We start from the raw sequence: 15,614 nt of genomic DNA on the forward strand, positions 1-15,614 counted from the left end.
GGCCGGTGTCGAAAGGGAGACGGGTAGCCCACGAGCTGTCGGTGGGTGGGAGCAAGTGCAGGAACGTGGGGGGCAGCAGTCCGTGACTGCCGGGCAGCTCACAGGCAGGACTGACTGACGCCTGGCTCTGCACACTCCCGCCCCCGACCACCCCCATCTGGGAGTCCCCAGGCCACAGCCCAGTGCACCGTCCGCTACTGACCCCCCACCCCCACCGTTTCCACCCCTTTGCCACCATCCAGTCCTGAGAGCCCTGGGCAGCAGCCTGGAAGACTGGCATTGGGCACAGCAGTTCAGTTCAGGGAAAGAATGTTCTGGAGGAAGGCAGCTTGACCTTGGTCTTGGTTTCAGTGCTGAAGGGGAATAGGATTGCGTGTGGAAGTCCCTCCTGGTGACTGACTGTGGCCAGTGGGTGTGCTCAAGGCACAGCCGTGTAGGACCCGGCTCCCCGGGGCTCCACCCCCAGCCTCTGCCAAGCTCCCTGCACCCCCAGCCGGGACAGCTCAGCTCAGTCTCCATGCTGGGCACCCTTCCGCCCTCTCCCCGGAACCGGAGTGGGGGCCCTGGATGTCAGCAGGGCACCCCCACACTCATACTAGCTACGTCTGACATCGGTGTATCTCCGTCCTCGGCGCTGGGCTCACCCCGTGAGGGCAGGGCCCTCCGTCTCCTCTGGGTCCCCAGCCCCCAGCCATAGCCAGGCACAGAGAGGGGCCTCGGTGCTGGGGCCATGGTGGCCCCTTGCCGTCTGCGGGGGAGCTGGTTCTCCAGGCAAGATCCCTCTCGGCCGCCCCAGACACTGGCCCAAGGGTTGGCGCGGTGCCTCCGGTCCCTGGGCCGGTGGTCCCAGGGCTGGTCAGCGGCCCCCAGGAGGGCAGCGCCCCTGCCTGGAGCACGAGGGTCGGGGCACTGCTCCTGGCGTGGGGCGCGCGAGCACCTGTCTCCCTGATTGAGCTGTGCGTGCGTCAGCAGCAGCTTAATTGCAACCATTTCCGAGTATTTCAGTAGCGTTTTTTTTTTTTTAAGTGTCAACGTACTCAGGTTTTCAGCGTCTTAGGAACTCTTTCTGGGTCTGTTGCTACTTGGGCAGTGTGATTTGTGTGTCACAGCGGCGCAAACAGCCTGGTGCCGGTAAAAGCATGGGATTGCTTCAGGCCAGCATTAGGTGGTGCTGTCAGGCAGCGTGGCTAAGAATATCGGAAGCGTTTGAGTGCTTCAAAATCCCTTTTGAGATGGGGATTTAAAATAGACCCAGCACTTGCAACCCACCTCCTGCCCGGCGTCCCCGGGGCCCAGTCAGTCAGCAAGCGCAGGAGGGGGGTGGGCACGGGGGCGGGGCAGTGCTGGGAGGGGGGGGATGCGGGGTGCCCCAGGTGCTCGGTGTCCAGTGAGCGGAATCTGCTGTCCCAGGCCGGACACCTGCCCCCCAACCAAGGCCTTCCCGGAGCCCCTGGTGGCAGTGTAGCTGGAGGTGGGGTGGGTGGGAGAGAAGGTGGAGGAGGTGCCTCCCAGAGGCCTCCTCAGGGCTCCTGGGCGGGGACAGCCAGTGCTCCCCCCAGCGTCTGGGCCCTGACCTTGGCCTCCCCTCAGAGTGGTGGCCGTGCCCACGCAGCCCCTCCCAGCCTCCTGCTTCTCTTTGCCCGGATGCGGTCTCTCGGGCCGTCCTCAGCCGCACGTGTGCCCACATCCACGCACATCTGCACACACGTGTGCAGAGTGCACGCCCATTCGCCCACGCACGTGTGTGCACGCCCATGCAGACTCGGCACGACGGGGGTTAGGGTCCCTCGGATCGTGCTCCCACAAAGGGCATGGGACCCTGCCAACTGGAGTCTGGGGAGGGAGTGGGGGCGGGGGTGGTACCAGAACTCACTTCTCTGACCTTTAAGAAGCTTGGGTGCGCTGAGAATTTTTCCTTTTGAGCAGCAGAGAGTTTCTCTGGTATCTTCCCCTGGGGGCGGGACTGGGCAGCTTCCTCTTGCTACCATGAAGCTTGACTCCCAGCAGGCGGGGCCATGTCTGCCTGCAGGGGCGTGTTCCTGTGCACCAGTGTCCACGCGGTGCGCTTGAGGACACCTGCTCCCTGCACGAGGGGCACACGGGGAGGAGCATTGCAGGTGCAGGTGCTGGTCAGCTTCCGAGATTCCTGCTCTCGGCTGCACCTCGGGAGAGAGGCTGGCCAGGAGAGTTGGGCCCCCGGTGGGCGGGTCTGTAGCCCGGGGAGGGGGAGCAAGGCTTGGGGGAAGGGGCCTCTGGCTGTGGGCCGGCATGGCCCCTCAAGACCCCCTGCAGGCCCATGTGGGGCAGCATCGGCCCACCTCCCAGCTGCCCCTCCTTCGGGCATCTGTTAATCCTTCCCATGAGCCTCCCGCCTCCCCGCCTCCCTCCCGGCCATCCCCAGGCCTGCCTGCAGGTGGCGCTGCTGGACCACGGTGCCCGCCATGTGCTCTGGCTGGTCCCCAGGGAGGGAGGCTGGGACGTGGGGGCCGGGGGCGGGGGGTGATGGAGCCTCGTGAAGTCCCCGTTCCCTGATGCAGCACGGCCCCTCGTCCAGGGGCAGGAGTCCCTCCTCTCCGCTGCCTGGCTTCATGCTGGCAGGGAAGGCGCGGCGCCAGTGTAGACGGAGGTGGGCAGGAGCCTGACGACTTCACAGATTGGTTTTAATAACTCTACTTCCCAACACTGCGTCATGTCACCTGGACAGAGTTCAGAAGTGAAATAGATGCTCCCCATGCCCCTCCCTCCCCCTACCTGGGCGCGTGGGGACAGAGCCGCCGGGCAGCTCAGCGTACTGCCGTGCCTGGGGGGGCTGGATGGAAAAGACCCACCAGGATCCCGGAAGGAAGGCAGCCCCGTCTACGCCGTGTTGGCTCGCTGGGGAAGCAGCAGGCTCGTCTCTCCCTAGCCCCGGGCCCCGCGCGTGTGACAGGGACAGAAGCAGCAACCGAGGGCAGATGTGGCCGAGGCAGGAGGTGTCAGAGCCTGTGGCTGAGAAGGTGGTGGACGAGGTGGCGGCGGGTCCCTCGGCGTGAGTCCGCGTGCAGGGGTGTGGCGTGACTGCCCCCCACAGCTTGTCCTTCCGCGGTGCCTGCACACATGCTCCACTCCAGAGCCGCCGGGCCTGTGTCCGGGGCCCCTCAGAGCGGGCAGCTGTGTGTGCCCGGGCCCAGCAGGCCTGCGACCTGGCGCTCCAGGAGCTCACTAAGAGCCCCTCACCCGCAGCATGGGGCCGGGCTGGCGCTTGGCCTCAGGCCGCAGGCTCAGCCTTAGGGCACCCCGTGCCCGGGGGAGCTTGCAGGAATGGTGGCGTGTCAGGCCTGGCCCGGTCCCCTCCCTGTCTCTACAGAGTCCTCGGCCTGACTCCCGTCAGAACCGCACTCTTGTCCGCAGCGCCCCGGGCCCAGCTTCCTGCCTGTCCGGGCGGGCAGGGAACCTAAAACCGAGAGCAGATCTCGGCTGTGGAGACTTTGCGTCTCAGACTGGGGCGTTGGGTGGCACCAGACTGTGACTAGGATTTTGCCTTGTTAACCACAGCGAGTCCAACGGGCAGTGCTGGAGAACTTTGCACAGCGCGGCACTTTGCAAATTCCAGATCGTTCCATCGGTCTGACTTGCTTCCTCCAGCCTCACACGCCCTGAAGCCTAATGGCCTGGCCGGCTGGCAGTCCCCAACAGCATGTCACATGACGCACGTGCTGGTGCCCCACGGGGCGGATCGGAGGACGCGGGAGGCCTGGGGCGCTGCGGGGCGCTCGCCCAGGGGCTGCGCTTGGGGATCTGTGCCCGTGGGCTGGCTCCTGGCGTCTCGCGTGCCGGCAGGGACGGGCACAGGTGGCGTTTGCTCGGCGAACGCAAAGTGATTTTACCAGCGGAGGAGGGTCAGCCTTCTGCTAAGGGAAGATCTCGCCGTATGCTCCCCTCCAGAAGCCAGCGGGACCGAGGGGGGGGTTCCGTGGACGGCGGGCAGTGCTGCGGAATGGGCTCCGCGCGGGGGCGGCGGGAGGGCGGTGTCAGGGGCGCACCCGGGGCAGACGCTCCCCTGCGGGGCGCTCACCGCCTGTGTCCTGTTCTTTAGACAAAGGCTTTACCCCTTAGAACTGCTCCAGCTTTACAGAGGCGCTGAGGGGAGAGGCCGAGCGTTCCCCCCCCATTTCCCCACCGGCACCCCCTCTCAGGCCGGAGCGTTTGTCACAGTTAACGGACCAGGGGCGGCACGTTCTTCGAAAGGAAAGCCCTTGCTTACGGCCTGTGTGTCCCAGGCTCCCGCGGGACGTGGTCGGCCGTCTCCCTGGGCTCCTCTGGGCTGTGACAGTTTCTCAGACTTCCCTTGTTTTTGCTGCGCTGTGACCGTTTCGAGGAGGCCCAGGTGGGGGTTTTCTAGAAGGCCCTTCCTTGGGTGCGTCAGGGGCTTTTCTCATCGTGAGACTGGGGTGACGGGTTTAGGGAGGAAGACCCTAGAGGGAAGTGCCCTCCTCCCGTCACCCCGGGGGTGCGGGCTGTCACCGGGCCCGTCACCCCGGGTGTTGGCCTTGGTCCCCTGGCTGAGGTGGGCTGTCCGGGTCTCCGCTGTACGCTCACACCCTTCCCGCTTTCCACAGTCATGTTTGAAGGGAACTCTCGAAAGAGAGGAAGGAAGGGAAGGCGGGGAAGGAAGGGAGGAAGGAACCTCCAGAGCCAGCAGAGCGGGGGGAAGAGTGAAGGAGCAGCCGGTGCCCCGTGCCTGCAGCGCACGGCCGTGAGCGTCCGGGCACAGTGCCGTCGGCGGTTTTCATCTCTCACCTCCTCCCCTCGAGGCCAGGTGGCCTAGGTTTCCTGTCGCTGCCCGGGCGGGCCGGTGGCCATCATTGCCTTGCTCCCGGCTCTGGAGGCTGGAGCTGAGGTGTGGGCCAGCTGGGTCCTCGATTCAGGGTCCTGGAGGCCGGAGCCGGGGTGTCGGCAGGCTCGGGGGAGGGTCCGAGTCCAGGCTCACCTAGGTCGTTGGTGGGGCCAGAGACTCGCAGCGGTGGGAGCGGGGCCCCTCGCCTTGCCACGTGTGTCCCATCTTCAGGCTGGCATGGGGTCCTCTCCCACAGGCACCCTGGACCTGAAGAAGGGCCCCCCGCCCCTTGTGAGGGCTCACCTGCTGAGGTCAGGCCCACCGGGGTAATCTCCTTGTTTTAGGGTTTCCTGACGTGGGGCCTTAATTAGAACAGCAAACCCTGGCGCACTAGCATGGACGGAGCAGTCAACTCCGCAGGGGCCGGGAGTCAAGGGCATCTGAGAACTGTGTCTGCCGTGAAGTGTTTGCCGTGGTGTAGACCGCGGTACAGAAGAGTGTGCAGAACGTGTACGTGCCCCAAAGATACACATCTGTGTGCTGAGCGACTGTGCAGTCGGCCCCCGTGTCACCCCGACAACGTGGGGAAAGAACCCCCCCACTGCACACCCCCGCCCCACCCAGAGCTGGTGACGGCCCGGACCGGACAGGTCCCTTCCCTGTGTGTGGCTGAGCATTGGCGAGATTTGAACTCAGTACAGATGGACTTATTTGCACCCGGCGTTTGTGAGGGGGGCGCGCCTGTCACACGAAGCGGTGGCTCGTTCCTTTCACAGCTGGAGGGTTTCCTGCCGTGGGACTCCGCCTCCAGATGGCAGTGTGTCCCTCGGTTCTCCGTCCTTGGGTGTCTGGGCTGTTTCCGCCCGGGGCCGGCTGCACACAGTGCAGTCGAGTTTTCAGCTGACGCTTGGGCGTGAGGTCCCTGACGACACATGAGGACGGCCAGAGACATCCTGATGGTAGTGGCCGCGGGCGACGCCCAGGCCGGGCAGACCCTAGTGCAGGGCTGCGGTGCTCCCAACTGCGGGGGTGGTGGTCGAGCCCGCTTTCCTCACCCCTGCTCCCCCTGCCCCTCGAAGCGTCTCCCTGAGAATCGGGAGGGGTGGCGGGTTCTGGAAGCGGGTGGCCCGGAGGTCACTCAGCCTTGGAGACAGTGTGTGTCCCAGGTGGCAAAGGGGGCTTGGCCCAGAAGGCGTGGGAGGGAGGGGACTCCTGCGGGGTCCCCGGCACCATCACTGAGTCAGGCTGAGCTGCAGTAGAAGCTGTCAGGTTCCTGTGGGAGACGGAGACAGGATTGCGGGGCCCCGGGCTGGTGGGGCACGAGGGAGGGCGTATTCTAGAAACGTTGATGGGTGGCCATGGAGGCCCACGGCTTCTCCCGTCTCACTGGCCGGTGCCTGGTCACGTGGCCGCACTTACGTCCTGGTCCAGGAGGGGTGTGGGAGGAGGGGCAGGAAGGGGAAGGGGTGGATGAGCAGTTGCTTTGCCACCACACGGGTGCTGAACAGAGGGTTTCCAGAGAGAAGGAGATGAGTCAGCTCGTGTCCTCACGGCCTGCCCACTCTGGGTCCCACACAAACCACGCCACATGGGCCGTGTGGCCCCCCCCCGCCACCCCCAGAGCAGGACCGGGGGGGCAGCGACCGGAAGCCCACAGGACTGAGGGCTGAGGTCTGCAGGGAGAGACGGAGCCGGGCAGCCTGTGGAGAGTGCGCAGCTGCAAGGCGGGCGGCCAGGCCAGGCACATGGGACCAGAGGGCTGTGGAGTGGGGGGCTGGGGGGCTGTGGAGTGGGGGACTCCCTCCACGCAGCCAGATCCCAGCAAGGTTCCTCTGGCCCGGAGGATGCATCAGCTGGGGGCCTCGGGCCAGTGGGTCGGGCTGGCACCCTGCTTCCCCACTGGGCGGAACCACCCTCTATCTGCCACTCGAGGACACAGGCGACGCTGGCCTGTCACACGCCCCCCGGGTTGGTCTGGCAGGAGCAGATGGCCCCTCGCTCACTTTGGAGTCTTTTGTTCAGAGGGTGGAGCCGAGCATCGGCGCTGAGGGAGGAGGGTTTGCGCCGAGGGGCGGCCCGGGCCGCGTGCCAGGTGCGCCCCCTCTGTGCCCAGCCCTCTAAGAGGCTGTTGGTTCTTCTGTTGAAAATGTCGTTGCCGGGCATGAGTCCCCACCCTGACAGCCCCCACCCCCAGTGTTGGGATCAGGAGCAGAGAGGGACCCTCCCCCTACCGCAGGGCCCGCCTGTCGCCCGGACAAGCCTTCCACGGTTGGGGGTTTGCCCTCGGGGTCTGGTTTCCATGGCAAATTTCTCCCGTGCTGGCGCGCTTGCTGTGGGCAGATTTCAGCTCCTCCGAAGGGAGAGGCCTGAGATCCGGGAGCGGAGTCTGCCAACTTTGCACAGAAAGCTGGCTGCCAGTGGGCTCCCCCTTCCCGGCGCAGCCACAGGAGGTGGGGAGCTCGGGGCCCCTGTGGCCCGTCCTGTGGTCACGGGTGTGTGCGGCGGCGAGTGCACATCTCAGGGCATCGGATTGGAAACCACTTTGACAGACCTGTGCCCCCGCGTTGACCACGTCCCAGCCGCCCGTGGAGCGAGCCAGACTGCCGGCCACCCTCCCAGGCCCCACCCCACTGATTGTCCTGTCCTGGGCTCCTGCGGGGACAGAGCCGGGGCAGCTGGCCTCGGCCACCGAGGGGGATGAGGCGGAGGACGGAACAGCGATGAGCGGCCGTCCCTCTGAACCCGTGTTCCCGCCGGACGCTGCGTGTGTTTCATCAGTACCGGGGGGGGGGGGGCGCCATCGGAGGCTTGCTTTCCGCGCATCCTCACACATCGGTCTCTCTTCCGGGCCGTGGCCAGACACCCCGTCCCCTGTGCCAGCCGTGCAGAACGTCACTTGAGGAGGCCCCCCCACCACTTTGAGACATCAAAAACAAGACGCACGGGCCTGGGCGTTTTCAGTCCTGTCCCACCACAGACCTCGTCCCGGGTCTACAGTCAACCGGGGCCCGGGTCAGAGGCCTCCAGGCCAGCCGCTCACGGCTCCGCACCATCGCCTCGCCGGGTCTGGTCCTTAATTAACGTGGCCTGGCCCGGTGTGAGCCGGCCGGAGCCCCAGCGTCCCTGGCCGCCACGGAGTGGGCTGGGAGCAGCTGGGGGCCCGGGCCCCGAGAGAGGCCTCTGTGCTCCCTCCCGGGCACGTCCCCACCGGAGACGCCCTGTTTTCTGTTTATCTCCTGTGCGCGTCTCCATAAAACAGTCGTTATCTGAGGTCCTTGGCTGCTGGTGCCAGACACCGAGTTCCGTCGCCTGTTGTTCGTAAGACGACCCGTTAAAGATAAAGCCGCTGTGACTCAGGGAGGTTCTTTCCCGAGAGCAAGCCGCTCGGCCGCGCGGTCCTGCCTCCCCAGCGAGTGTCTGCGCGCGTCCCGTGAAGGGGCCCGGCGCCAGGACCGGTGAGGGAGGCGTCTCTGCGGAGTTGAGATGCGATTTCTCGATGGAAACCGCAGGCGTCCGTGTGCTGGACAGTCCAGCCGTGCGCTCGGGGCGCAGAGACTCCCGGGCTGCAGGGAGCCCCCTGGCCTGGAGCCCCCACTCAGGCCTCCCCGAGTGCCCAGCGCCCGTAGTCAGTGTCCCCGTCCAGGGAGACCGAGCCGGCCACAGCGCTCCCTCCCGTCCCGGCGGCACGGGGACCCCCAGCTGCCCGTCCCACGGGCTCCTCGTCCCTCCCGTTTCGAGGGCAAGCCTGTCTGCCGAGTGCTCTTTCCAGCATCTTCTTTTTCTCCAGACTGACATGTGGGGTGCCCCTGCCATCTGGTGTGACTGTCTTTTTAAATTTATTTTATTTTGAGAGAGAGGGAGAGAGGGAGGAGGGAAGGGGCAGAGAGAGAGAGGGAGAGAGAGGGTCCCCAGCAGGCCTCACGCTGTGGGTGCAGAGCCCCACCTGGGGCTCAATGCCGTGAGCCGTGAGATCACGACCTGAGCCAAAACCAAGAGTCAGAAGCTTAGCCGACCAAGCCACCCAGGCGTCCCCCGGTGCGACTGTCCTTAACGCCTCTCTCCCATTCCAGCCATCCCCATCAGGCCACCCTGCCCTCACCCAGCGTAGGGCCCCCCACGCTTGCGTCGTGAAGGCAGTCGGCCCTGGGTCCCATCGCAGCGTGGTCTCCTTACCTCGTTTGCTGAAGGACTCGCTCGCAGCTGAGGGAGCGTCCTGACGGTTCGCGTGGCTCTCCTGTGCCGGGCAGAGGCCGTGAGCCGGCTGCCCGGCCCGCGGTGCCCGCTCGCTCGGGCGCAGAGCCTGGCGGTGGTGAGCACGCACCGGGCGCGTGTTCAGCCCCCTCGTGGCGAAGAGCGCCTCCTCCTGGACCGCAGACGAGGGGCGGGGTCTACGCTGCTGGGCCTGGCGACGCACTGTGGACGGCCTTCTGGGGCCGGGGACGCCTGGCTGTCCTCACACTGATCCTCCGTTCTGCCCCCGGACTGGACTGCTTCACTCTGTCTGTGTCAGCTGCTCTCAGCTTCCCCAAGTGGGAGACTGTGTCTCTTCCCTTCTAGTTGTTTCTGCCCTTGAGTCTTTTTTCTTGACCTGTGACGTTGGCCAGCGCCTGTAGTTCGGTGCTGAGGAGCGCGTGACCCCGGGCAGCGTGCCCCTTGCGCCTGGGGCCCTGTGACCGCGGGGAGGTCCCTCCCCAGCCCCAGTCGGCTAAGAGCTTTGACACTCAGCGGTGTGGAATTTCATGTGGATTCTCATCTGTTGCACTGTCTTTGCAACCCTTGGTCTCATGATACGCTTCTGGGTCTGATGTTGTGATATTTAGGGCAGCTGTATGAGTGTCCTTTTCCTGTGTGTCTTGTCCCTGTGTTGGTGACCACGTATTCCCATTCACTCTTTCATTCAGAAATGTGCTAGGTCACAGGAGGAGTGCCGAGGCGTCTGATACTCCTGTCTGATCGGTAACCGTGTGTAAGTGGTCCCCGGCCCCCCAGTGTGAAAGTTTTGTGAGGCTCTCCGTAAAGCTGTCAGGGCCTGGTGCCTTTTCCAGAGGTGGCATCTGTAGGTTTCTAGTCCCTCTGAGAGGGCTCATGGTAACCTGTTAGATGCTCTGATTCAGTGCATCTGTGGCGCTCAGCCCAGAGACCAGGGCTGGGGCCCCCTGCTCCTGTGCCCACAGGGCTGAGTCATTGTGGGTGGCTTTACTGAGGCGTAACTTACATGCCACACACGAAATGCCAGACGCAGTAGGCACCTGCTGTGCTTGGACACTTCAGGAGACCTGGCTGATGTGGCTGGTCTCGGTGGTCTTCAGATGCAGAGTGACCCCTGTGCCTGAGCTCTGGGGGGCCCTCCCGCTCCGCACGTTGGCTGGGAGGCTTGGGGGCCGCCTGTTCTGTGACCGGGCCGTTCTGCTCGGACCACCCAGACCACGGGGCCATGTGCTGGAACCGTCGAGCCAATGCATGGCTACAGAGGGCGTTGGCTGTGGGCCCGGCCGGGCCTTTGGGGTTGAGGACGGCATAAATGATGGCTCTTCCGCACACCCGGCACGCGGGGCCCTGGCGGGGCTGCTGGCATCTGGAGCTGCGGGCCCTCCTGGGCTCGTGCGGGCGGCTTGCTCCGTGCCATGCGCTCTCAGCACTTACAGTGGCCCTGCCTTCTTGTTTCTGCTTCCGTAATTGCGGCACGTTAAACGGCCCGGGGCCCGGCTCCGCAGGCCCTGCGCAGACACTGTGAAATTAACTTCCTCGCCCTCCGACGTGCGTCAGGCCGAGCTGACATTTCCAAGGCTCCTGGCTGGCCCTGCCCTTGGCACATGTCCCTCACCAGGAAGGGCGGGGAGACAGGCCCCCTCACCGCGACACCTGGCTGCCGGGAGCCTCGTGCGGCGGCAGCTGTCGGGCCGAGAGCTCGTCACAGTGTCGCATGTCCCAGCTCCCTCGCCAGGCGGCCCAGCAGGTGCCGAGGGGCCCGCCGGGAAGGGCTGGAGAGCCTCGGCCCCAGTAAGTCTTTTATCCTCGCAGGAGAGCGTGCTGGGAGTTACCTCGTTACCATGGAAACCCTACCCTTCTGCCAAGGGCCCCCGTGCGCCTATAACTGACCCTGCAGCCCCGGGCAGCCAGGCCTTGGAGGACACGAGGGGTGGCTGGGGCAGCCCCCGGGCTCCGGGGGTGGTGGGATCGCTTCCGCTGAGTTTCACATTCCTTATCCTGAGAATTCGCCCCGTGGGGTTTTCTTGCTGATGTAAGAGGCAGCAGGCCGCTCTGGCGCGGCCCGGTGGGGCCCCTGGAGAGGCGAGGAAGAGGCCAGCCCCCCCCGCCCCCCCGCCACCGTTCTGTGGCTGTCGCGGGCGATGACACACGGGATCCGGGGGCTGCGGGGGGTCGGCTGGGCGCCAGGCACAAGCACCCTGGTGCCCTGATCCAAGGCGCTGTGCCACCGCGCAGGCAGGCGGCCCCGGGCGCTCACTCCTCTGGCCACAGGGCCCCGCACGGCTCACGCCCTGCCGCCCGCCCTCCTCGTAACGAGCGGGTCACCAGCAGGTCCCTGCTCTCCAAGACGCTCTGCGCTCCTCTCCGTGACACGCTCGTTTAATTTTTAACTCACAAGGCGTTTGCTTATTTATTTTCATTGTTCTTGATAATAATTCTAAGCCATTAGAGGGGAAAATTATATTCAAAAGTGCTGTTTCACACTTTATTTGTTTGATGATTTAGAGCGATAGAAAATAGCACATTTGCTGGCTTTTATAGTCTGATAATTATTCACATCCATCAAGCCATTCCAGGGGAATAAACAAAACACCACAAAGATGACACTATGAATAGCATCCTCCACGGCCGACAGGAAGACGTTCCCGGGCCGGTGAGTCAGGGAAATGGAAGCCACCCGTCCCGGGGCGGCCACAGGCCTGCCCGCGGAGCTCACGTCGCCTCCCGGCTGCCCTGCTCGGTCTGGCCCCGAGAGCCGGCCCGGCTGCCAGGCGGAGGCCTCTGCCCGTCCCAGCCCCCACGGCCTGGCCCGGGTCGCAGGTCCCGGAGCATCTTTATTAGGCCCACGGAGTCTGTTGTGACCTGTGCGGGCAGGAGCCTCCTGTCGTCTGGGGACGTTCAGGTTCCCGCTTGGACCCGGCCTGGCCTCATCGGGCTCCCAAGACACCCTCCGCTCCGGCCTCAGCACTGAAGCCAGAGCCTGAGCCGTGCGGCGCGTCCCCGATGCCCCCGTACACAGGTCAGGCCTCCTGAACGCCAGGCCGTGGGCCCTGGATGTGACTGCTCGCTGCCCCAGCCCCGCCAGTGGGCAGGGTGGTGGCTTTCAGCTTTGCCTTGTGGGGCAGCCGTGATTGGAGAGTGCATTCTCTACAGCTACCCCAGGAGACGTGGGAAAGCTGGGGGGCACCCGTCTTCCCGGAGCGGCCCCTCCCGTGCCCCCTGAGACCCGGGCGTCGCTTCTTTCTGGCAAGTGCTGTCTGGACGCCGGGCTGGCCTCTTGCTGCTGTGCGTGAAGCGCGTTCCTGTGGTCTGGTCGGTCGTTTGACCCGAGAGGGGGCTGGATGGTAACGACCTTGCAGCCAGTGCGCGTCACACGTCTTCCCTCCATACCTCGGGGCTGGTGCCCGGGACCCTTGTGTCCCCTTTGTCCCCCGGGCGCCTCACTCCTATCTAGAAGTGGTTTCCTTTCTTGCCAGAGGCCCTGATGTCCGCAGACAATGGCCTCTCTGAACAGCGCCTCTGGCAACCGATGCCCGATTCGTGTGTCGGCCTCCGGGGCCTTGCCCCGGAGTCATGGGGCCTGCCAAGGGCTGCACAGCCCCTGTGGGCCCCCGACTGCTCGTCGGGGACCCGGCTCCCGCAGGGCCGGCTGCTCTGCGGCTCTCCGGCTTAGTGTCGTTCAGGAGCGCTTTATGGAGAAGGTTCCAGAGCAGAGAACGCGTGGAGGGGGAGGGCTGGGGAAACAGGGAGACAAGACACGCAGCGGGACACCACGGAGAAGGTTCCAGACTCCGGCCGGCCGACCTCAGGTGCGGGACTCACCGTGGGCCCAGCACAGCTGCCAGACTATCACAGGCCGGGCAGGGGGGCTGCGGCCAGGGGCGCCTGAGCGACCCCTTGCCGGCTGCCTCTTTGCCTTCCCCAGGGGCTCCTCCGGCCCCCCGACTCCCACGTCTGGTTCTGCTCCCTGAGGCCCCGGGTCAGCTCGCCCCCTCCCAGCCCGCTAGGTTCCAGGGATTGCTCCGCCCCCATTTATGACCCCGGCTTCTCCAGATTCTTCCGCCACCACTCAGGAGCTGGGCCTCGTGCCCTCCGAGCCCTGCTGCTGGCCACCCCGAAGGGACCGGACGCAGGGAGGCTGGCTGTCAGGGCAAACTCTTCGCCACCGGGTGACTGGGGCTGCCATATCCAGAGACCGGCCACTGGGCTCGTGGGACCGCAGAGTGGACTGCTTTCGGCCATGATGTTTGACCTTGGGATGGGGACAGAGGTCCTGGGGAGCAAGACAAATTGCCCCCATGTTGGTGGCCAATAAAACCGACTCTTTTATGGCCCCGAGAACTCGCTCGCTAATGGCCAGACAGATGCTCCTGCCGGGGGGTCAGCGGGCGAGCCTGCGCAGCCCGGACAGCTGGCTCTTCTTCCCTCCTGTCCTCCCAGAGCCAGGCCGAGGGGCAGGGATGCCCCGTAACACGGCTCTGCTCTGGGGGCCCCGTGGGGTCTGGGGGACTTTCCTCCGGGGGCACATGACCATCCCTGTGGGAGGCTAGGTCTGTACCCAGCTGCCCAGGGCGGTGGCATGGAGAGAGGGCTCCGGGGAGCAGTCCACAGCGCCGGGATTTCTCCGGGCCGTGGGAGGACCCTGCCCTGTTTTAATAGACGGGCACATGGGCCTTACTCAGAACCTGTGTCGTAGCGCGCCTGCACCCCAGTTCTGCTCGTCTCCCCGCAAAATCTGAGGTTTGTGTCTTGTCGAGCCCCCAGGGGTGGCCTGGGGTGGGGGGGCGCATGGCTGGCTCTGGGGCTCTCAGCACACCGAGGCTGTGGTGCGTCACTCCCAGCCCTGGGACGGCAGCTTTCCCGTGGCCACCGGAGTCCAGAAGTCCCTGCGCTGCCGGCTTCCCGTCCTCCAGTCCCGCCTAATCCCTCCAGGGGCCGCGCTCCTCCGCGCTCGGCCGCATCCTGCAGCCTGTGCTGTCCGATAACAGAGCGGCCACGTTCCAATGTATTAAACTGTTAACATCCACCAGATCCAATTAATCTTATCTTTACAACTCCCAATTACAGGCGGTAATTAAGTGAAAGCAGCATTGTAGACCGGGGGTATTGCATTAATCATCACAGCCTTGGAGTCATAAATTAGCTCCTCCCGTCGTCCGGCATGTTCCCAGGAGGGCTGGAGCGCTGCATTTCCTTATTTGGGGGGGGGACGTTAATCCCACACAGGTGCTTTGGATTGGGATTAACTTTTATCATCTTTAGGTAAGTGATAAAAGGCTGTTTAAAGAAGAGCCACCTCCGCTTTGTCCAGACGCAGAAACCTGCCCGGCAGCGACGGGGTGCGGGCGCCGCCTCCGCCAGGGCCCCGCACTGCGCCCAGGCGTTAATGATTAGAGACGGCTGTTATTTTATTAAAAAGCAATAATAAACCTCTGATCAGAGTGGACTCGGCCAGCCGCGGGGTCCGGGCCGGCTCGCACGCATCTCGTCCTGTGTCTTGCGCCATGAGGGAGGGAGGAGGGTGACCACACCAGGCGACCCCACGCCCGCCTCATTCTAGAACACGAGGGCTGCCCGCGCAGCGTCTCTCCCCTCGGCACTGCGGACACGGGGTGGTCCCCGGGCCCCCCACTCCATGCCGGGAGGCCCCCAGAGTGACAACCACAGATGTCCCCGGACGTGGGCTCTTGGGCCCTGGAGGCAGGGAACCACTGCCCTGGGATTTCTCTGGGACAGGACTCAGATGTGCCACGGCCTCTACTGCTCCCTGTCCTCACGGGACAGACAGACAGTCGCGCTCAGCACTCCGGGACATTGAGGACCCACACCCAGGCTCTGCCCGCCTCTGCTTGGACGCGGAGCGTTGCATCCCGCTGAGCCCCTCGGGGTGGCCAGGGTGCCGCGTCCTCGGCGCTGCCCCTTCCTGGCGCCGCTCTCTGCCGGGAAAGAGCCCCCGGTGCCCCCCCACGTCTCCTTCCGCACACACCATCAGTGGATGTCACTCTCACGTCATCTGTTTGCAAACTTTCGCCTTACATCTTTCTTATTTATGACGGAGCATCAGCAATCTTTCAAATGTGGAACATGTAAAAATAAAACTCAGGAAGTGGTGACAAATGGAGCGTTTCTCATTCCTGAAGCTTCTTTCCCTGTTGGCTCTTGGTCCTGGGGCTGGGGGAGCAGGAGGCAAAGAGGCGACAGAGGGAGGCTGGGGGCGTTCCTCTTCTCCCCCGGGGCCCCTCCCCTGCAGCTCCGATGGGGGGGGCTTTCTCTTCTCCCCCTGGGCCCCACCCTTGCAGCTCCGATGGGGGGGGGCTTCCTCTTCTCCCCTGGGGCCCCTCCCCTGCTTGCTTTCTCGTGTTTTGCTTTCTGAGCCTTATCGAGGCTTTAGTGGCTCTGAGTTAGGAGCATCTCCGGTGCTGGCCTGGGGATGGGTGCCCCACAGCTGGTGGGGGCCCTTGGCCCTCCCGCCTCACCCCTCCTCACTTCTGTATGGGGCCTGACCCTCCCTGCTGCCCTTCACCCTTCTCGCCAGGCCCAGTTCTGCTCTGTGCATGGCCTGCATGTCTCCCCGAAGCCATGGCCGCAG

At 64.8% G+C, this 15,614-nt stretch overlaps 1 protein-coding gene across 1 annotated transcript in view; it reads left to right on the forward strand.

Annotated features, from left to right (window-relative positions):
* Nucleotides 1-15,614, forward strand: part of KDM4B (lysine demethylase 4B) — an 86,229-nt gene that overhangs the window by 23,307 nt on the left and 47,308 nt on the right.

This window comes from Suricata suricatta, chromosome 12, assembly GCF_006229205.1.
Source record: "Suricata suricatta isolate VVHF042 chromosome 12, meerkat_22Aug2017_6uvM2_HiC, whole genome shotgun sequence".
In the NCBI taxonomy this organism is placed as follows: Eukaryota; Metazoa; Chordata; class Mammalia; order Carnivora; family Herpestidae; genus Suricata; species Suricata suricatta.